At 36.3% G+C, this 24,218-nt stretch overlaps 1 protein-coding gene across 4 annotated transcripts in view; it reads left to right on the forward strand.

Annotated features, from left to right (window-relative positions):
* The first annotated feature begins 2,343 nt into the window (after positions 1-2,343).
* LOC142334073 (uncharacterized) overlaps positions 2,344-24,218 on the forward strand; it is a 337,489-nt gene continuing 315,614 nt past the window's right edge. For all 4 annotated transcript variants that reach the window (XR_012758761.1, XM_075381743.1, XM_075381746.1 and 1 more), the window contains exon 1: positions 2,344-2,576. The gene's annotated coding sequence lies outside the window, so the exon portion shown is untranslated. The remainder of the gene's footprint in view (positions 2,577-24,218) is intronic.

Below are 24,218 nucleotides of genomic sequence, written 5' to 3' on the forward strand. Positions count from 1 at the left end.
TCAACGGTTGCGACTTCAAGGAACCCAATTTCAAATGGAGGATGGAACTTATCAGGATAAACAAGAGCCTCAGCATCCCCAGTGAAAATCCTGCAGTTAGTCAAAACTAAATCCAAACCGTTATTGTAGAAGGAAGGATTCGTTGTTTCGTGTGTAAAAATGTCCAAGTCCATCATGTCAACAAAATCAAAAACCAATCGTGCCTTACATTTAGCATAAAACAAAATATTTGCAGGAAGACTTCTAGTAGACCAGCACACTCCAGATACATTAAAATCGCCCACAATACAAATATCAAAACATAAAATATCTACGTGCTTATACAGAAAATCAAAATATTGGTCGAGGAGGCTTGAAGCTAAAAACGGAGCAACAAATTCTTCATGCCCGGTCGAATTAGCTCGTACCACACAGCTTCAGGAAAAGTCTAGAGGTTCTTCCTCCTCGTGATTTTACAAGAATAGCTGAAGTAAAGAAGCAGCATAATTCCGGTCAACCCGAAAAACATGACATCACAATGCTCATCACTGAGCCAAGTCTCCGTCAAGGCAACCACGTCGAAGTGAAAATCAATCAAGGACGCAAAAATTTCATCCTGTTTAGTCCTTAAACCACGAACATTCTGGCAGATCATCCTCAATTTATCCATCGCTACCGAGCTGCAATCCATCCTCACGTGAACTTTTTCTACAAACACTGCATCAAGCCTCAACGGACCATAAAACGGTGCCAACAGCGTACCAACAGGCCAGACTTCAGGACGAACTAAGCTGTCTAAATCCGAAACACAAACTTCAATTCGAAACGAGTTATACGAATCGTACCTAGTCTCCAGATGAATACATTTAAGATGTTGAAAGTCGTGTTTCTCAAGCGACTTGGTGATATCATCAACTCCGGTTGAAGAGTTAAATCTCGAAACAAAAAACGCTTTAGTCTTGGGCATAACCAAATTGCAGCATACGTCGCCTTTCCCAAAATTCGTTACCGTAACGAGGTCTAACCGGATCAGAAATAAGGTTAGCAGGCAAAAGAGAAGAAGAACCAGAGGAAAGAATATCTTTGTGTAAATTTCTATCTTGAACGACCATGCCGGTCATGACTGCACTTCTTATTTCGCTAATCGAAGATTTTAAATCGGAATTCTCATACCGAAGACGTTTAAGTTCAAACCTTACATCATTAAGTTCAGACTGAAGGGCACGAATTATTTCTAGAACTCCTTCGTCAACAGCAGACCGTAGAGATTAAAGTAAATCCTTATCAGCAACGATACCGCTCTGCTTATAACAGTTATCACAAACCACCTCGGGTGGATTTACTGAAAGACTCGTATCATTCATAATACATTCAACACCTTTAACAGACAGCATATCGCTCCGAATAGAATCGCTAACAGTACCGTTATCAGATTCAACAATTTATCCAACAATATTGTTATCATCGATAACGGTATGCTTCTTTGTGCAAGAGCCACATTTAAAATTCTTGCTCTGAGAATACAATCTATTCTCTTCCGCCAAAAGTCCTAAACGTTTTTGATGATACCGAATTTTACACACCACACAACGAAAATACTTCTGTTTCCCAAAGAAAATCTCATCGCATAGAGGACAACGATCCGCGCTGCCCGGCATCGTGACCAACATATGAACCAGAAAATTAAAGAAAATCACTTAAAAGAGATAAAAGACCCAAATTTTACACTTTTATACTTCTGTAAAATAATAAAGAGAAATAACAAACATAAAAAAAAAGTAAACAAACGGATAAACAGTCCATAGCAACCAGCAAAATCATCAAAATATTGCAAAGAATGTTCTTAAATACATAAGATGACACAAATAATTAATCAAACATTAACTACAAACCAATAGTCAAATTAACACCAGTAGTTAAATGAAAATGAGACTAGATGGTCGAGGAAAACTAGGTTACTTAGCAGAGCTAACCTTGAACACCACACAACACCAATTTCTTTATATATCAATAATAATAATGTTCTTTCGGGAAAGTCTTACTAGACTTTTCATTTGTAACAACCGGTTTGGACTTGTGAACATCGGTGTAAAAACGGTTTTCACTGATTATTTACTTGTTAAATCTTATTTTTTTTAAATCTCCCTAATGCACAAAATCTAAATAAGTCCAATTTTTTAGAATTTTTTTTCTGACCGATCTACGTATTAAACCGTTATAGCTGCAGCAGCACATATCGGTACAGCCGGGAAAGTAAAAATTGTTATTGGGGATTTTTCAAATTAAAAAGGTAAATTTTTTATTAGTGCATTGGTAGTACTTGTTATGATGTTTCAATAATTTTCGTTTAACAGTTGTAGTGAAGTCAGTTCGCGTGGGACGTGTCGTGTAATGTGTATCTGTATAGTTCATTGTACGTTCGGATTTTTTTGTTTTTGTTTTTTTTTCTTTTAATTTAAATAATATATTATTGTATGGTGATCGTTTTATAATTTATTAAAATTGTTGTATTATTGTTTTAGTGATGTGTTTATTTGTTGGTTTTAATATTTGTTTTATATTTTATTATCATCGTCGTTGTCCTATCTTCTAAGAAGGTAAAGCGTATGATTAATTTTTCCTCATTTTTTTTCTGTTACGATATAATCTTGAAACGAATACGCCACTGTTTTGTTAATTTTTTTTACGTAATTATATGATTTTTTTTTTTTGTTTCTTGAAGAATTCTTCGTTAAATTTATTTTATGATTATATATAAGAGGTTAGATTTTTAAAGCGATTTAATTTCTTCGTATCGGTTTTAGTAATGAATTTATTTTTAAGTCAGCTTTAAAAAAAATGTTTTCTTTTTACGTAAAATTTCTTTCGACCGCTTGTGTTTTCACAAACAACATATTGAGTTTGTCGTATGTTATATGTAAATCACTGTCCCGTTTTTTAACCAAACATTTACGTTTAAATTAATAGAAATTCATAATACGTTTTGCCCACTAGCTCGGCGAAACACCTTAAACCATTAATAAGAAAAAAATAAACGCGTATTAATTTGCTGCTATATATGTTCATAACCCATTTGAATGGAGATTTTTAATTGGATTTTATTTTATTTTTTCAATTTATCTTATTTCGACCGACCCGATGATTTTTTTCTTTAAGAATTTCATTTTTATCTTATGTTAATACACATATTTAAGAGCGATAACCGATTAGGCGTTATTATTCTCAGACGATTTAATGATACATACGTATTTTTTAATTTGTTCATCGTTCGTCATTTGATTCGATATAATTCTGAACGTTGTTTTCAAAAAAGATCGACGTTGGTATTCTGCTTTATAAACATGATTTCCACGAGTATGAATGCTGCAAATTCCTGCTCGTACCCATATCATCTTTATTCATTTTCTTGCAAAGTTCTTTCAGTCCTTGAAAAATACACTCCAGTGGCTGGATTCGTTAAATTATCCGTCAAATGAGGGTAATGCCTTAAAAGATTTGATATATCTTTGTACACTCACCGTTTATCTACCGTTATTGTGTAACTAGAAAGTCATATTTTTACAGCGTAATCGTTTATCGATCTTCAACAAACGATGAAAACATTCTAATCTCCCGATATTACTCCCAAAAATCTACATGCATGAGTAAACACTCTTTATGTGTCTTTTTTAATATATAATTCTTGTAAACATTTTTTCCCGATTACATTTGGAACCCCTACTCCCACAGGATTTAATTATATCGGAAGAATAAATCTCACAAAGATGATCGGCAAGTTTTCTTACCTAATTATTGTTTTGTAAAATTTTACCTTATATGTCAATCGCGTCGTAAGTGAGAAACATAATTTTCCGGATCGCTGATCTTGATCCTGGAAACTTTATATCAAAATTTTCTTAAGTATTAAATTACGGTCTTAAATACACTTCATCGTGTCTTTTCATCAAATAGAATCGACAGATTCTAAAAAAAGTTAATCGTGAACGGTAAATAATAACAAGGCACCGATGGATGTTCGATAATCCCTCCTTGTATGTGGCGATAATGAGTTGGAAGGGGCGCAGTCACACTTCTTTGTATGGAGGTGGTAGTAGCATTACCTACAAGATTTATTCGTGTAAAAGAAAAGACCCGATTCAAATTGGTAATACGTACTTACAACCGGATTCCAAGGAGGTTTAGATCGTTCTCGGAAGAATGTTGCATTTGGTTTTTTACTTTTTCCGGTATTAATATTTTTCATGTTATCATTTCGTAGTAACGGTTATTTATCGTACGAGCAAAACCTTTTTCTTAGAAAGAAATATTTTTAAAAAAGTATCGTAGTGAGTTTGTAACAATTTTTTTTTTGGTAGTTATTATTTTGGTTAGATAAATTGTTCTGAATAAAGGAAAATATATCTGTAAAATTTCACTAACAATTCCTGATTAATTAAAATATAAATTTTTTTTAAATTTATTCTTTAACAATAAAAAGAGTACTTTAATTTTTTTTTACTTTTATTATAAGGATTACTTTTATTTATTTTTGTTAATCTTTCCTTTTCTTGAAGATACTGTAAACCATTTAAAATATAATAATTGCTTTCTTTGATAGTTATGATGTCCATTACACGGCCAGTTCTTTTTTTTTGTAAGTAAAATAAAAGTTTTTTCACTTATAGGGGCTGAATTTTACGTAAATTCTGGTAGGTTTGACATATTTATTTGCAATTTTATTATTTTCGATTTGATAAAAAGGCAACAACTTGAAATTTCCTAATAAACCTGGTGTATTGTGCTTTTTATTCTTGATAATTATAATCTTTATTCGCTAATCCCGATTAACCGTCGTACATAGATTATTTCACCGATAATCTAAGTTATCCCGTTATTCATATAAAAGGTATTACTGTACGAACCGCAAGGAATCCGTCGTGTTTAAATGTAATTTCAGTTCGATTATTGGCTGGGAAATGAAAGAATGCGTTTAAACTTAAACCGCGATAATTTCCTAATAAACCGTCTGCGATATATACAATCCGAAGTTTCTTCCTTTCTACGTTAGTTTCCGAAAAACTTATTCAAACAATAAACGCGATGTATACATTCTCGAGGGAAACGCGGGTGTAGGTGATTTTTGTGACCTTATTTGTATCCGTTATTACGGGCTTTAAGAATTTCGACGTGCACAGTTCGCATAATATATATTAAAATGTAGACTCTTTTCCTGTCCCTCAAGTTTCAGATCGTTTCGTCCAAATTTTGGCAACGGCGGCCGTTTAAAAAATGTCTATTTCCGTACCTGTTGGGGTCTTTTCCCTCTGCATTTTGTCGAGGATAATGTAAATGCGCCTCGGTACGGGAAATAATTACCTTGTAGGCGCGTGGCGCGTCATTACTGCCGCCACCGCGCCGTAATTAATTTATTTACAATATTCCATTTCTCAAAAATCAGTCGTGTGGGTTGAATCCTTCGTTCATCGTTTTCATAAAAACGTAATTTTTATTTGCTAAAATGAATTTACCGCGATCGACCGCGATCTTGCAAAACAAAGGTGAACGATATAATCTACGTTTATGCGCCGACGGACACGAAATGAAATTATACACTAAAGGTTAACAGCTTCTGGATTTCTTCCAGAAAAGACTATCGTGAGTCTAAACAATCGAGATTTTCTTTTTCCTGTTTAGCCTACAATAATTGCCGTTCAGATAATACTTCAGAGGATGAATGAGGATAATATGTACGAGTGTAAATGAAGTGTGGTCTCTGGTCGATCGTTCCAGAGAGTTATGTTTAATTGAAATCCGACCGCCAAAAAACACCGGTATCCATGATCTAGTATTCAAAATCGTTTAAAAGTAACCGCCTTTACTAGGATTTGAACCTTAGAACACTCGACTTCGAAATCAGCCGATTTGCGATGACGAGTTCATCACTAGACCGACTCGGTGGGTGTTTATATCGTACTGCTGGAGTAAAGAATACACTGCGGTCAAATTCTGTCGAAAAACCCGGGAATGAACCGCAGCACTTGCGTCGATTTAAACAGTTGTACAAGGGAGGTGTGCGAAGACAATTTATTAAATAATTCGTTGTTGATCGGTGGGTTGAAATTGACGAAACTTCGGGCAGAAGTTACGCCGCTCGAATAAATTATCCTTCATTCTATATTATTATTATTGCTATGCATTATAAGCCTATAAAATTCTTACTTCCTCAATTTGTTACTCTTTTTGTATTTGTTTAACGTATGCTTGTTTTGTAGTGTACGTTGACTTTTATTGTTTTTTTTTTGTCTTCAGTCATTTGACTGGTTTGATGCAGCTCTCCAAGATTCCCTATCTAGTGCTAGTCGTTTCATTTCAGTATACCCCCTACATCCTGCATCCCTAACAATTTGTTTTACATATTCCAAACGTTGCCTGCATACACAATTTTTTCTTTCTACCTGACCCTCCAATATTAAGGCGACTATTCCAGGATGTCTTAATATATGGCCTATAAGTTTTTTCTCTTCTTTTAACTATATTTTTCCAAATGCTTCTTTCTTCATCGATTCGCCGCAACACCTCTTCATTTGTCACTTTATCCACCCGACTGATTTTTAACATTCTCCTATAGTACCGCGTTTCAAAAGCTTGTAATCTTTTCTTCTTAGGTACTCCGATCGTCTAAGTTTCACTTCCATATAAAGCTACGCTCCAAATATATACACTTTCAAAAATCTTTTCCCGACGTTTAAATTAATTTTTGATGTAAACAAGTTATATTTCTGACTGAAAGCTCGTTTCGCGTGTGCTATTCGGCATTTTATATCGCTCCTGCTTCGTCCATCTTTAGTAATTCTACTTCCCAAATAACAAAATTCTTCTACCTCCGTAATCTTTTCTCCTCCTATTTTCAGATTCAGTGGTCCATATTTGCTATTTCTACTACATTTCAGTACTTTCGTTTTGTTCTTGTTTATTTTCATGCGGTAGTTCTTGCGTAGGACTTCATCCGTGTCGTTCATTGTTTCTTCTAAATCCTTTTTACTCTCGGCTAGAATTACTGTATCATCAGCAAATCGTAGCATCTTTAACCTTTCACCGTGTACTGCCACTCCGAATCTGAATTGTTCTTTAACATCATTAACTGCTGCTAGTTCCATGTAAAGATTAAAAAGTAACGGGGATAGGGAACATCCTTGTCGGACTCCCTTTCTTATTACGGTTTCTTTGTTATGTTCTTCAATTATTACTGTTGCTGTTTGGTTCCTGTAAATATTAACAATCTTTTTCGATCTCTATATTTGAACCCTAATTTTTTTTAAATGCTGAACGTTTTATTCCAGTCTACGTTATCGAATGCCTTTTCTAGGTCTGTAAATGCCAAGTATGTTGGTTTATTTTTCTTTAATCTTCCTTCTACTATTAATTTGAGGCCTAAAATCGCTTCCCTTGTCCCTATACTACTCCTGAAACCAAATTAGTCTTTTCCTAACACTTCTTCCACTCTCCTCTCGATTCTTCTGTATAGAATTCTGGTTAAGATTTTTGATGCGTGACTAGTTAAACTAATTGTTCTGTATTCTTCACATATATTTGCCCCTGCTTTCTTTGGTATCATGACTGTAACACTTTTTTTGAAGTGTGACGGAACTTCCCCTTTTTCATAAATATTACACACCGGTTTGCATAATCTATCAATCGCTTCCTCACCTGCACTACGCAGTAATTCTACAGGTATTCCGTCTATTCCAGGAGCCTTTCTGCCATTCAGATCTTTTAATGCTCTCTTAAATTCAGATCTCAGTATTGTTTCTCCCTTTTCATCCTCTTCGACTTCCGCTTCTTCCTCTATAACACCATTTTCTAATTCATTACCTCCGTATAACTCTTCAATATATTCCACCCACCTATCGACTTTACCTTTCGTATTATAAATCGGTGTACCATCTTTGTTTAACACATTATTGGATTTTAATTTATGTACCCCAAAATTTTCCTTAACTTTCCTGTATGCTCCGTCTATTTTATCAATGTTCATTTCTCTTTCCACTTCTGAACACTTTACTTTAATCCACCTTTCTTTAGCTAGTTTGTACTTCCTGTTTATAGTATTTCTTAATTGTCGAGAGTTCCTTTTACTTTCTTCATCACTAGCATTCTTATATTTTCTACGTTCATCCATCAGCTGCAATATACCGTCTGAAATCCAAGGTTTTCTGCCAGTTCTCTTTGTTCTGCTTAAGTTCGCTTCTGCTGATCTTAGAATTTCCTTTTTATTATTCTCCCATTCTTCTTCTACATTTTCTACCTTATCTTTTTTACTCAATAAAAGGGGTGGTAAAGAGGTGGTAAATCTTCTTTACCACCTCCTCTTCCTCAAGCTTCTCTAAATTCCACCGATTCACCTGACAGATTTTCTTTAGGTTTTTAAACCCCAATCTACAATTCATTATCACTAAATTATGGTCGCTATCAATGTCTGCTCCAGGGTAAGTTTTGCAGTAGAAGAGTTGATTTCTAAATCTTTGCTTAACCATGATATTATCTATCTGATACCTTGCAGTATCGCCTGGCTTTTTCCAGGTGTATATTCTTTTGTTATTATTTTTAAACTGGGTATTGCCAATTACTAAATTATACTTCGTGAAAAACTTTATAAGTCGGTCCCCTCTTTCATTCCTATTGCCCAGCCCGCATTCACCCACTATATTTCCTTCCTTGCCTTTTCCAATGCTTGCATTCCAATCTCCAACTATTATTAAATTTTCATTTCCTTTTATGTGTTTTAATTATTTCGTCAATTTCTTCGTATACACACTACCTCATCATCATAATCATGGGCGCTTGTAGGCATATAGACGTTAACAATCGTTGTCGGTTTAGGTTTCGATTTATCCTTATTACAGTGATTCTATCTTTATGCATTTTGAAATACTCTACTCTCTTCCCTATCGTCTTGTTCATTACGAAACCTACTCCTGCCTGCCCGTTATTTGAAGCGAGTGAATTATTCTAAAATCACCTGACCAAAAGTCGTTTTCCTCTTCCCACCGAACGTCACTAATTCCTACTACATCTACATTTATCCTATCCATTTCACTCTTTAAATTTTCTAACCTACCAACCTTTTTTATACTTCTAACATTCCACGCTCCGACTCGTAGAATGTTATTTTTTAATTTTCTGGTGACCCCTTCCTTAGTAGTTTCAACCCGGAGATAAGAACGGGGGAGTAGTTTACCTCCGGGATATTTTACCAAGGAAGGTGCCTCCATCATTGCTATATGAAAATGCAGAGCTACATTTTCTTGGAAAAGAAAGCAGCTGTAGTTTTCTATCGCTTTCAGCTGCGCAGTACTTAGAGGACTGAGTGATGTTGATATGGCCGTTTAAGTTGTCCTGAGTCACGCCCTTAACAACTACTGAAAGAGCTGCTGCCCTCTTTCAGGAATCATTCCTTAGTCTGGCTCTCAACAGATACCTCTCCGATATGGTTGCACCTTCGGTCCAGCTACTCTGCATCACTGAGCACTCAAGCCCCCTAACTAACGGTAAGGTCTCAGGATTCATAGAGGGAGTTTTATTGTATAGCGTATGTTTATTTTGAAATAAAATTAAAATTACCAGTTTATTAAAAAAAGAATAATTTAAAAAGCTTAAAGTATCAGTCGAGTCGTTCTTGTTTTGGTAATAATCTGACGCCGCCGAGTCCTGTCAAAATCGATCCAGTATTCTGGAGATATAAGGTGTAAGGTAATTTATAGGCTGACACCGAACACATTCACGTACGTACGAATATTAACATCCGGAAAATTTCCATCCGGATTTTTGGGTTCCTTACGTGTCAAAACGTCAAGATCCGATGAAAACGGCATATGCCCGAATCGGACCGATTGCTACAGCGCTGTCTAGACGGGAAAGCAAAAAGACATAATGAGATTAATTGAAAACCAAATTCATTTTTAGACGTTGTTCTGTTGTAAGAGGTCGACTTTCCAGCGTTGAAGATTATACAGACACCTGCCCGTGATAAATACCGTTTCGTATCGTGTTATTACCGAACATGTAGCTACTTGTAAACGTGAATTAACTTCATTAGGACTGCGTCGCAGTTAATATTTAGAATCTTATACCGTAATATTTTAATTTATAGGTTTATCAGATAATTGAAGGTGATATGAAAACCACTGACAATAGGATTTGTTTTATTTAGGCCAACTTTTCAAGTATTATAATTTTAAAAACTGTTGTTTTACTTAAGTACTATATACGTCGTATAAATTGTATTTATTTTAAGAAAAAGGATAAATACTGTATATAACTAAAGCGCGTTGTGTGTGTATATATATATATATATATATATATATATATATCTCTTGAATGTCTAGATTATTTGTTCTTATCATCAAAAAAATAAACCAATTTCAAAGCAATGCGTGTTTAATAGAGACAAATGTGAATAGTCGTAATAATGCCGAATACATCCGCGTATCACGCGCCCTAAGTTTGGAAAATTGAAAAAATTAATAAAAATATTGTTACTTTTTCGCGCTTTATTATCAAAATCGCTGTACGGGATTGAACGTATATCAGTATTTATTCATCGCGTAATGTCATTAAATCAGTATATACGTAATATTTAATTAAAAGTGTAGAAATTATGGTAGGTAATTATTATTTTATCGGCGCTCGCGTTTCCGTCATCCGTAGAATCGCAATTATCTAAAACCGATAACCAGAGTAAAACGGCTCATGAAGCCGAAAGTAAATCCCCGATCTGCTTTATTAATATCGAAGTGGTTAATCGTAAACGCGCGGACCAAAAATCGTTAAACTTCGTAGTCTTTATAGCGAGGAAAACTCAAGTCTGAGTTACTGACCGACGATAGTCTTCTACGTATACGATAATCGAAACCGCGTAAAAGGAATTTCCGATTCTTTTATAAAATAATTGTAAAGCGCCCTAAACTACTACAAGAAATGGAAAACGTTACTATTTTTATTTCTTTACTGCTGTGCCGGAGTTAAGTAACGAAACGTTTCGCATCGAACAATATTTTTTTAATATTAAATAACTGCCGTTCCGCAGACGCCTGTGTTGCTTATAAAATAAGTTCAAACCTACGACCATCACGTGTCTCAGTAATTTTATTTTGATTTCCAATTGTAGTTATCGAATTCACGTTTAAATGACGATTTCAACGATACCAAATTTATTGCAAAACGTCTACCAGGCCTGGAAGCGCTTATTTAAAAAAAAATTGACAATTTAAAAATCGTTTAATCGAGCCTGTAATAAGCAGATCGATAAATAAAAGATAAATGAATGACATATTACGTCGAATTTTATTTTTTTGTATCATAAACGAAACGAAAACGGGTATTGATTTTTTTATGTCGGTAGACCGACAAAGTTGCCCGGCAAAATATATATGGCACTTACCTATTACAAGCGTAACGTTCTCGTTGATTGTGTTCTGTCGATGGGGCAGGTCTTGCCATGGCTGCTCTCCACTTGCTCCTGTTCTGTGCAGTGTTTGTTTACCGATATTTTCCTCTTTCTACCACCCGTCGATCAATTGAAATCTTCTTCTTGCCCTTCCTCTCTCTTCGTTTACCGATCCTTCAACTGCATCTATTAGTAAGCACTTTCTTCTCGTACGGCGTCCTACCCGGTTCCTTTTCCTGCCTAAAATGGTATTTAACATATTCCTCTTCTCTTCTACTCTTCTCGACACCTCCTCGTTTGCTACTCTATCCTGCCGATAGACGTTTACCGTTTTACACCACATCCGCATCTTAAACGCAGCAATTTCTCCTTTGTCTTCCTTGCTCAATGTTCACGTTTCTGCACCGTGCACTTCTGTATGCTTCCGTGCACTTCAGTAAAGCATAACACTGCAAATAAAGCATCCTGCCAATCTCTTCCTGAAATCTAAATTCAATTTCCCACATAGCTAACTCCTTTTCCTACTATAATCCTCCTTACCCGTTGCTATTTTCTTTTTGATTTCTACGGTACTGCTAAGATCTTCCGTTAGGAGGCTACCTAATTACTTAAATTTCACCGCCTCGGTCCCCGTACCTCAGTCCCAATACGTACATTGATATTCGTATTTTCATCCTTACTACCTAATACCGTACACTTTGTTTTCTTCTTATTAATTTTCATCCCTAGATCTTCACAAGCCTCATTTAGATCGCTAAGCGTTTCGTTTAATTTTGTTACTCTTTCTGCCAGCACCACCATATGCCATCGGCAAATCGCACGCATTCTATTCTTCATAAGCGTAACAAGCGCCTCAAATAAATGAAAAAGTAAAAACTCATCTGCAAAGATTTAACGGGCAAAGAATGTTTCTTATTCGTCGGTTTATAAAAATTAATGGAGGCGTAAAAACAATCGCGTTTAAAATTATTCTACTTAAAAAGAACGATATCGAACGGTTTAACAATTTTTAATGAGGTATAGGAAAAAAGGTATAAACATATCGATCGAGTGTGACGTTCGGTGTGATGGCTTCGTGGTTTTAAACGTCGCGTCGTAATTGTGGAGAGGGGCAAAAGAGATTCGAAGGTGAGAGCGACTGACAAGAGTACACTGCTGGTATGTAATACTCGTACAAAGTGTGTAAGCGTAAATTAATAGAATCTGTAGTTATACTAATAACATTCTTGACGTTAAATAAAGAAAAACCCGTTAAAATAAAGATCTGTAAAATTTGTATTCTTTTAAAACAAATAATAGCGTAACATTTTATCGTATGTTTCTGTAAAATTAATCTATAACGATGTGTTTAAAATTTATGTCAAGTGAAAAAAATATATATATATATATTACAAAAAAAAAAAATCGTTCGCGTTTTATATTCATCAGAAACTGTAATCGTATTTTTCCCGTATGCAGACGTATAATATTATTGCAGCTCCAAAGCCATTTACACGACAGGCATATGCGACTGTCGAACTGTTTCACACGTAAATATCTTAAAAATCTATTTCCAAAACTTGAAGTGCATTATGTTTATAATTTTTGTCGTTAGGACTGTTACGGATTACGTTTATGTAGTTTTCACTTTTTCTTTTCCCGAAAGGTTTTTATTCTGTTGCTGTGTTGTCGCCTTTCTTCCGTCCATCTATTCGAGTTATACCCTTCTTTGTCTTTCTCTCTGGAAACTTAGATTCTGGAATCGCTTTTCTAAATTAATGTCTGTTTTTTTACAGCGATCCTTAGAAACGTTTAATGTTTTTAGATCTGTTTCTATTTCTTTAAACCGGTCGGTCTTGTGGCTCTTTTTTTTGTTTTTAGCCTACGGTAATTACCTTTCAGTTAATACTTAACAGGATGATATGTATGAGTACCTCGATTTGGATTTATATGACAGGGAGTTTTTAATGTAAATGTTCTTCGTGAGATAATAGGCGGTTTTCAATTATTTATATTCTGTGTTATGATTTCTCTCGAATATTAAAATTTTGAACTCTAAAATTTGAAGAGCTATTTTGCTTGCGTATTCGCTTAGGTTTTGAATTTTTGATTTTAGTCTCGTCTATATCTCTTGAGAAAATTGCAATATCGTCTGCGAAGGTCAAAATGTTTGTATTTATGAATTTAGTTTTAGCGCCCGTTTTTATGTTTTGTGTACTTTAACTTTGTAAGTTCTTTCTCCCGCTCTTATAACTTTTTCAAGGGCACAAATAAAGAGGATCGTAGACTGTTCACATCCTTTCCTTACTCCGGTTTTGATTTCGAACGGTTCTGAAAGTTCCTCTACGAACTTCGCTTTTGATTTTGTGTTTATTAATGTTTCTTTTATAATCTTTATCGTCTCGGGATCTATCTTAAAATTCTTCAAGGATTTTAAGTTGAGATTCCCTGCGGATGGAATCGTAGTCTTTCTTAAAATCTAAAAATTGTAATTGATTTCGGGTTTTTAATTTTTTGGTACGGTAAAATTTGTTTTAGATTAAATATTTGCTCCGCACAACTTCTTCCAGGTCTAAATCCACCTTGATATTCTCCGATTTCTTTTTCTATTGTCGGTTGTATTTTACTTAACAGTATTTTGGACAAAACTTTGTGCGTGACTGACACCACCGAAATTCCTCTATAGTTTGTTTGTTTTATTCCCTTTTTTTGTGGAGGGGATGTATTAAAGTGTTTTTTTTCGATCTTCTGGAATCGTTTCTGTTTTCTAGATTTTTTAAAGATTATTTCCAGTTTTTCTCTCGGTTTATAGTCGGCGTATTTCAGCATTTCTACAACTGTACTATCTTCTCCACATATTTTGTTATTTTTAAGTAATTTTATTATTTATTTTATTACCTATGCGTTTGAAAGTAGGGAAATTTTTGAGTATCGAATATTTCTTTTGGATGTTTCTGGAGTTTCTTTTGGGTCGGGACGTTTCAGTATGTTTTCAAAATATTTAGCTAATCGTATAGATTTTCTTGATTACTCGTTATTAGGATCCCCTTTTTTTTCTAAACTTAGTACAAATCGGGTTGAAGCCTGATAATTTGGATTCAAAAATTATCGTTATTTTTAGCAAAATTTTCTTCTAAATTTTATACCGCTATTTTTCATGTTTATTATTAGAGTAGTATACTCTCAACTTACTTTTACATCATTCATCAAAGGAATTTTTTTCTAAGCAGAGCGGAATGTATTCGGATAAAGCTATGTTCCTTTAAAAAATTAAGAGAAGACAAGAAGAAGAAATTAAGAGAAGACTTTCTAGGCTTCGACCTTGACAGATATTGCTTTATTTTAAATAAGTTGTAGTGTTTTTAAATATTAATGACTGTATCCTTTATACGACTTCAAAAATAATTTATAAAATATAATATGGAAAACGATTTAGCAAATCGAACTTAGATTTAAAACGAATTTAAAAATCGATTTCTACAGGCGTTTCTAAAAGTTTTAGCGATATTTCAGTAGGCGATAGACGGCACCGAATGTAGCGATGTTTGCTCGTTTAAAAATAAATATCCCGTTCTACGATTCCTTTTTAAGGAAAGTTTTAAATCAAATTTAAATCTCGATCTCCATGGCGGAGCGGTAGCGCCTCGGCCTTTCATCCTGAGGTGCCGGGTTTGAATCCCGGTTCGCAAGTCATATTCCCACACGCAAGCTTCGAGCTATATGATGAATTAATTAATCGTTCAAAAAAAAGAAAAAAATTCGCGCTTTAATATAAAATCCGTTTAACGATATCAGAAGAAAGCAAATTCGTACTCGTATAATGTAAAATCGGGTAACTCACACTTCGCCTTACTCACTCGCTTGTCTGTACAGGCGTAAAACTTAATACGATTAAAATCTCCAGCACACAAATACTTTTGCGCTTAATAGTTAAGCCGCTTTAGAAATATTTGGTAAAGTCTAAAAAGTAACTATTTCGGGTACGACCGCGTCCCCTCCATCATCGGATCGGAACCGAAATTTAACAAAAGTTAAAATTTAAGTAGACGAATGTTTTTTCCCGGTTTCATTTGTTTTTAGCTATCCTTTCGGGAATACGTAACGAAAATTCTACCACAGTTATATCTTCAGTAATTACATCCCTGCTTCTCGTTCGATTCGACTTAAAATTTTAGAAGTTTAAAGAACTCGTACGATATTACCGGCTACGATATAGAATTTCAAGTCCTACAATGCCGGAGGTAAATGCACCTATCGTTTTGTCTGATCGAATTCAAAATTTAACGGCCTATAATTTCAGGTTTTAATTTTTAGGCCGTCCCGAGATATTTATCGAAATACAGTTCGACATGTTTATATACGTACATCCTTACTAATATTATAAATGTGAATGTGAGATTGTTTGTTTGTTACGCTTTCACACAGAAACTACTCAACCGATCATCATGAAACTTCATACGCTTATTCTCAAAGGTATTGCGAAGGACATAGGACACTTTTAATTAAAAAAAAACAATATTTTTTTCGGGAAGGTAAAAAAATTTATATTGGTAGGTATGATCGTCCAAAGATTTGACCAAATTCAACGCCATCTGGCGTTCCAGTAAGTAAGTGAAATAAAGTGTCGATCCAACACTAATACCGACTGTCAAGTCACTATTCAATCGAGTATAGCGCTTCTGCTGTTTCGAATCCTTCTATATTTATTGTTATTCTTCTGCCAGCCAATTACCGATAAAAGAGATTTCTGCATGGATTTTGATGCGTATCACATAATGCTTTGAGAGCATGACTTCGATCTCCTTTCGCGGTCAAGGCAACTCTTTCATCAATTTTTGGTAGATATGTATATTAAGGTAGAGAGCGAACGCCTTCGTTACATTTCTATAAACCAGACGAAATTACGAGCTGAAAATTACATTCATCTACAAGATGCGATTAGCGTAGATGGTAATATTAGACCTAACGACATAGGCAAGATGGTTATTCTGCCTTCTACTTTTGTGAACAGTCCCCGTTATCTGCATGAATACACTCACGACGCTTTCGCTTATGTAGGAATTTACGGCAAGCCTGACCTCTTTGTAATCCTTCGCGGCAGGATGTAACTAAAGAGGTAACGCCCGGGCAAAAAGCCACTGATCGACATGACATAGTTGCTCGCGTATTTCGTTTAAGGGTTCACCGCGAGCGAAGCCGCGGATAAAAGCTAGTAACGTATAAAACAAACATCCTTTCGGTCGGAATTTTCCACATTTTTTTTTGTTTTTCGATTAGAGAGTGATCACGAAACGACATTGTAAAAATTCTTGCTTCATATCTCGAAAATCCGTTGAATAAAAAATCTAAAAAGAAGTTGAAATATGGCTGTATACGTTTATATCCTGGTTTCGCCTTATTTTTTCGATCCTGTCAGAAAAGGTGTACCGTAAGGCCGCGGCACACTTTTTTTTTTTGTGTAAAATATGATGTTTTTTTATCTCTGTTGAATAACACCGGACCGATTATTGGGCTTTAAAGCCCCCAAAGAGAGTTGAACGGGATCCGTACATCAATATTTTATTAAACTAATTTTTCATAATTAGGAAATAACCGTATCTGGTATTAATGTACCAGAATTTCAAATGACATTTGAAATTTTTTATGGTGTCCCGTGGGATACGACTTATGAATTTAAAAATTTTTTATAAAATTGTATTTTATAATTTGAATTTTGTAATTTCCGACATATCTGTTTTTCAAGTTGTGTAGCTGTTATAAAAACATTTATACGAGTTAGCTGTCAAACGTGAGAGTCAAATGGGACCGCAGTATTTTTTTACTAAAGATTTTGATTCCTTTCTTTAGCAATTTTATTCAGAATTCTAAATAATTTTGACGATAAAATTATAATTTGGTGAAGGGAGTCGAGCGGAACCCGCAGTTTTTTTACTAAGAATTTTGGTTTTTTTAAAAAATTATTTCTACGTCTTTTAATATCGTATAATTTTTAAGATAAAAACATCATTTCAGCGCAAACAACATAAGTGTTCTGTTACGTTGTAACACTCTGATACAGTAAAACAAATATATTTTTAAAAACTTAATAATTAAGAGCTAATATTAAAACGAATCGACAGCTGTAGTTTGAAAAAAAAAAATCATTCTGAATCTACATTTACATGAAACGGTCTCTATTAAATGCAGTACCCTGCTGCCATCGCTCGATCTACTTTTCAAACACGAAATCCTGACCGTGTTTCGCCTTCACGGCTTTTACGACCTACAGATCGTCTCAAATTTTGGCTCTTTTTCATTTCTGCGAACACCCAGAAATCACCGTAAATTACGTTCTACAACGTAACTTATCATAACAGATAAAAAAGCCGATACGTCCAAGTTTTTATGTTCGTTATCAAATATTTTTAAAAGAAATTCTGAGATCAATATTCCTTCTTTTTTATCGTGTTTTTATAATTGATTATTACGTAACTTGAAATAAGCAATAGGGGGCGCGGCCGTATTCCGTAAGCGTCGGTCTGATACCTAAAAATAGTAGACCGTTTTGAGGTAGAAGAGTTTGAAAAAAAATGTTATGTTTTCGGTTTTTATTGTTATGAGGTAGTGTAGAACGCTTTTGAAACTTGTTAAGAAAAAGATTTAACGGCCGCCATTTTTAGTAGGGTTGATGTTTCTTCAATATCCTTTTAAAATAATGAATTACGATCCAAATCTTTCCCTTTAATTACCTTCGACTTATTCACGTCGAACTAATCGGAACTCGAAGCGAGACGATTTTCGGGTTTGTACCGAATAATAGGCTTTTTTTCTTAGCAGGACCGTTTTTTCTAAATTTAATTTTTCTCTACTTGTCGAAAGGTTTCAGCGCGTCGTTAAAAAAACTCAGTTTATAAAAGGTTTACGGGCCGTTAAAATTCGCAACCGAGCGGTCAGCATATCGGGCCGTGAAATGTAAACTCAGATTTCCGCTCAAGACTGTTCCGAATTACTGGATTATCCGAAAGGGATAGATCGAACTTAGGCAAAATAAACAGTCCTTTTTAAGTAGTTAAATAATACCTAAGCGGCTATGTTGGGAACAAACAACATTAAAATTTTGGTTATTCCATCCTAAAGACAAATAAACGGCGAGTTCTAAAAACTTAAATTAAAATTACTTATCAGAGTAACGTGTAATATATCGGTAAAGATTATCCATTTATTTCAAGTTTACGGTAATTTGTTTTGTTACTTCATTTGTCGATGAAAGTTAAACGTATGTTGTGTTCGGTGTAGAATTTTGTCAGCAGTTGTCGAGGAGATTAACTTGTTGATTTTAAACATATATATGTCGGTAGTAGAATACCTTTCATTTTATATAATACAATCTATAGCTGCGTCCGTACTTTAATAGTTTATTGCGGCAGCACACTTTTACTAGATTTCTAGTTTTCCTTGACTTTTAAAATTATTAATAAATTAGTTTGCTAAATGTTTAAATTTCTTACATTTTTTCTTCTTTTTTACACGACGGTTTAAATTACGTTTTTTGAAAAAAAGATAATTAAAATTATGCAAAAATCGACATCGGTGTGAAAAGTTTAATATAAGGTAAAGCGGAATGCGGTCCTGCACGGTATTTTAAATATATACAATTCCATTTATCAGATAGATAATGCTTTTATATTTTAATATAACTTTCAGTAATTTATTTTTAACAGAATAATTATTAAGCTTATATATATGCTTCTAAATGGATTTTAGAAAATAAAAAGTCAACTTCAACGTTTGTAAGCTTCATATTACGTAAATTATACCGTACGAATATATTAAATATTTTCTTCATTTAATAATACTACGTTAAATGTAGAACGTAAAAAAAGGCAAAACTGTGATTCGTGCGGTAGCGATTCAAGGATCTAGTTTATTCCCGTCGCTTTTTCAACTTTTAAGTAAAAGAAATCGGAGTAAAAATTTAGCAGTAGATTAAGCGAAAAGAAAATGAAAACCGGCAAAAATACGATACCGAGCTAACGAGATATTACTTAGGAAGAATATTAAGTTTAATTAATATGTTTGGTCTACTTATATGTTTGAACTTATATGTTTGGTCTACCCGGTATTACGAGTGTGTTTACCGCTGAACTATACGCTATAAATAAGGCTCTAAACATCATTAACCGTAAATATAGAAAAATTCTTATTTGCAGTGACTCGTGTAGTGCTCTCCAAGCCTTAAAAAACTTTTATTCCGCACATCCTATCGTCATTGAAATTTATAACGCGATCGCTGAGTTTAATAATCGCGACACAGAAGTAAGTTTTTGCTGGGTTCCAAGCCACGTAGGGATTTTAGGTAATGAACATGCAGATTCCGCTGCCAAAGAAGCATGTAACCAGCCTCCTTTCACCACCCGAGTTGCTACTTCTGATTTTATTAATTATGTAAAACGATCACTAAGAGCAAAGTGGTAAGGGGACTGGACGGCTACCGATGATAATAAACTCCGGAAGATTAAAGATTCTGTGTTGCCATGGGACTCCTCATGTAGAAAATGTCGGCGTGAGGAAGTAGTCCTCTGTCGGTTGCGGATAGGACACATCAGGGTCACACACGGGCACCTGATGACAAGAGAACAAGCACCCCTATGCACACGATGCAACTGCCGCATGACTGTGCACCACATACTCGTGGACTGCATATGTTATGTGGCGTTGCGTCGTAAGTTTAATTTACCCAGAAACATTCGTTGGTGTCTTGTGCAACGACAATGAAGTTTTAAACCGGATGTTCCTTTTTCTGCGTAGTGTAGGATTAACCCAAAAAATTTAACATTGTCGGGTATATAACTTATTCTAGAAAGTTTTTAATAGATTTGATTTTGTTAACCGAGGAGGGAGCCTTTTACACTCCCTATCCGAATCTGTTAAATTTTATTTTTATATAGTTTTTTTTTATTTATTATTTTAGCTTTTATGTTTTAATGACTCGGTCTGTGATATTAGTTTTATGATTCTAGTGATATTAGTTTTAAGTTTTATTTAATTTCTTTATTTTAGTTTTAACCTAGTTCTATGTTTAATGTTTGTTGCTTATTTTGTTTAAACTTTTTTGTATCATTTTTGTGCTCTTGTTATCCGAGAATGGGCCTTTTACACCCATCTCGGACTTTGTTTAATTGTTTTGCTTTTATTTTTTATTTTTATTTTAAGGTTTAGTTTTATGTACTAGTTTTAATTACTTTTATTTTATTTTTTTTCATAAAAAAAAAATACCCGGGCGATGATAACGTACAGACGTTTTTCGCCCTCCAGAAAAAAAAAGAAAAAAGTTAAAAAGGCATCAAATTCCCGAGTGATCGTAAATAATTTCATAACAATCGGTTAATCCGTTAATCCGGTTTGAAAATATCAAGCGAAACGATAACCGACTGAAAAGAAAAAAGGTTCATAATCTATCACTTTTGTCGGTAAGCTACCAGGACCACCGTTATAGGTGTCGCTTTAGATTTTGTAGCCTGTGAAAACGCCACATCGGAGAAAAGGCCAAGACGCTACCGGTGGCGCCACGAAAGCCGACGTGATCATACCTCACCCTAAATGAAATTAGAAGTTATGAACCCAATGGCAACTCCTACTTTGCGGAATCCCATCCGCAGGTTGACTGAGAGACAGGTGCGGATAGTTGTAGAGAGATCTGCACAAAGAATTATTGAAGTCAGGAGGCTAAATCCCGATATACTACAGAACATCATTGGGAGGAGATCTCTAATGTGCCGGTCAGAGATGTTAAACAATACTCGGTGTACTGGTGGAATCAACGGATTGCTGACCAACTGACAGTTTTGCAGCGGTGCAAACGGAGGGCCCAGAGGCTGAGAGCGCGTGTAGGTCTGACGACTGAAAGTGAAATAGATTGAAGATTATAGGACGGCTCGCAGGAGACTGAATTTCCTTATCAAGCAGGCCAAAAGAGATAAATGGAGGGATTTGTGCGGTGAGTAGGATGCGGACCCTTGGGGGCGCGCCTTCCAGATTATTACAAAACGCCTTGGAAAGCGTCTGCCAGCTCTAAATAAGGATAAAGTGGCACAACAAATGACTATACTTTTCCCGCGGGGGGAAACTGAGAGACAAGGTACAGTTCTGTGTGAACGTAGCAGGTTCACACAGGACGACCCACCGGGTTGGTCTAGTGGTTAACGCGTCTTCCCAAATCAGCTGATTTGGAAGTCGAGAGTTACAGCGTTCAAGTCCTAGTAAACCCAGTTATTTTTACATGGATTTGAATACTAGATCGTGGATACCGGTGTTCTTTGGTGGTTGGGTTTCAATTAACCACACATCTCAGGAATGGTCGAACTGAGAATGTACAAGACTACACTTCATTTACACTCATACATATCATCCTCATTCATCCTCTGAAGAATTATCTTACCGGAGGCTAAACAGAAAAGAAAGAAGAAGAAGGTTCACACAGGACGAGGTGACTGCTGCAGTCAGTAAACTGAAGAATAAGAAAAACCCGGGCCCAGATGGGGTCCGGCTGCAGTCATTAAAGGTCTAATTAGGATCGTCCCGTGGGACATGACGTACGCCGCCAGTTATGGTTTACAACACCGCACATTCCCAGACTGTTGGAAGGCAGCGAGAACGGTCTTCCTACCTCAATCAGCAGCTAGTCTTGGCACCAACGACTACCGTCCAATAAGCTTAATAAACAACATGGCCAAAGTCGTGGAAAGGCTTGTACCAATCAGGCTACAAGACGAATTATAAAGAAACAACAGCCTGCACGGTGAGCAATACGGTTTCCGTAAGGGTCGCGCGACGATAGACGCAATAAATAGGGTGGTGCGATGGGCAAAGGAGGTCCGACAGGGCACGGAGGACGAGAAGGATATCGCTAATGATACAGCTTGATATAAAGAACGCATTTGGGTCCGTTCCGTGGTCGGCTATAGTGGCAGCGTTGAGAGGAATGAATATAAGTGACCATTTGATTAATCAAATAAATTGTTATCTCAGTGACAGATGGACAGAGGTCAACACGGTTGAGAGGACGGAGAGGTATCAGATTTTTGGTGGTGTCCCGCAGGGATCCGTATTTGGACCCCTGCTTTGGAACGTATTTTATGATTTCGTGTTTCGGCTTAATTACCCAGACGGCGTTACAATCATAGCATATGCCGACGACATTGCTGTACTGGTTGAAGATCGGGAGCTAGACGCTGTGGAGGCAAAGGCTAACCTCTCCCTTAGATTGATAGACGAGTGGCTAGCGAGAAATAGTATGGAGGTGTCTCCTACCAAAAGTAGGTGTATCCTCTTCACGGGTGGACGGAGACTTCGCGGTGTGAATATTGGGATCCGTGAAGAGGATATTACTGAAGTTACTAGCACAAAATATCTGGGGGTTGTGCTAGATAAGAATCTAAAGTTTGGAAAGAAGGCTTTGTCGACAGTAAAAGCGATCAGGGGGCTGTTTGCTGGACACACAGTACCTAGAACGTCAAGAAGGAAGCTCATCACGTCTGCGATGGTGTCGTCTGTACTATACGCGGCATCAATATGGGCTGATGCTGTAAATATACAAAGAAACAGACAAAAACTGACAAGTATGCATCGGGCGGTGCTATTAGGTGTAGTGGCAGGTTACCGTACATGTCGTACAACGCGTTATGTGTTTTGGCATCAGTTCCGCCAATTTACCTACAAGTCAAAGGTAGGAGGCTAAGGGCGGCTGGTCATAATAAGATTGAAGCAGAAGAGGTGGTCAAGAATGAGTGGAAGACGGTCTGGACCGAGTCATCGGTAGCAGAGTGGACCCGGCGACTAATACATGAATTAGATAACTGATTGGACCGGCGTCACGGTGATATGGATTACCACATTACCCGATTAATGTCTGGCCATGGCTGTTTCAGCACCTACCTGAATAGAATTGGTAAGAAGGAGTCGCCTGTTTGTGAATATTGCCAGGGCGTAGATGACGCCGAACATACATTGTTTGAGTGCCATAGATGGGCGCAACACCGCCAACGATTAGTAGATGAACGCATTGTGACGGGAAATTTTGTGGAGTGGATTTTGGCCTCTGAAAATAATTGGAAACGGCTCGCAAACTTCGCGAGAACAGTTCTCCGTACGAAGGTGGAGGAATATCGACGCCGGGGTTACTAGAGTGCTAAGTGTAGGGAAGGATGGACAGCCCCTTGTCGGAGGACCCGTATGCTTAGCTGTGAGGGGACGGGGACTCCATGGGAAAGCCTTCGCGAGGGGTTAAGTTAAGACCGAGACCCGGCTGAGGGTGTTGGTTTTCTTGGGTGCTTGCGCCCTTGGTGCTGGCACCTTTGATTTGGGGCAAGGCATAATGACCGAGACCCGGTTCCTGGTGGTGAGGCGATGAACGGCATAGCCGGGCCCTGTTATCCCCGCCGGGGATTAGAGGCAGGCACAAAAGATCCTGAACCCTGGTAGGGGGGGGGGGGGGGGGGTTGACCTGTCGTGCCGGATGTTAAGCTGGTGGATGGGGAGACCTCCTTAGAGTCGGAAGGACACGTCCCTGGGCCGAGTATTCTTAATTGGATGCCCGGCCCAGGGATGTAGGGATTAATAAAAAAAAAATAATGAAATCGCCCGGTTACCCGCTGATGTAATGGAATAAGAAATGCGACTACGAGTCGCAGAAAAAAGTAGTCTTTGCTCTCTCTTCTTTACGGGGATCTTTTGAATAAAAGGTCGAATAAAAAGGTCTTAGTTTGCCGACGTGCGTTAAATAATTTAATAAAACGTATCTATTCTTCGAGCAAAATTTTCAGATACGGGATCCTTGAAGTCCGTATCTCTCCGACCC

The sequence above is a fragment of the Lycorma delicatula genome, chromosome 13 (assembly GCF_047948215.1).
Source record: "Lycorma delicatula isolate Av1 chromosome 13, ASM4794821v1, whole genome shotgun sequence".
Taxonomy (NCBI): Eukaryota; Metazoa; Arthropoda; class Insecta; order Hemiptera; family Fulgoridae; genus Lycorma; species Lycorma delicatula.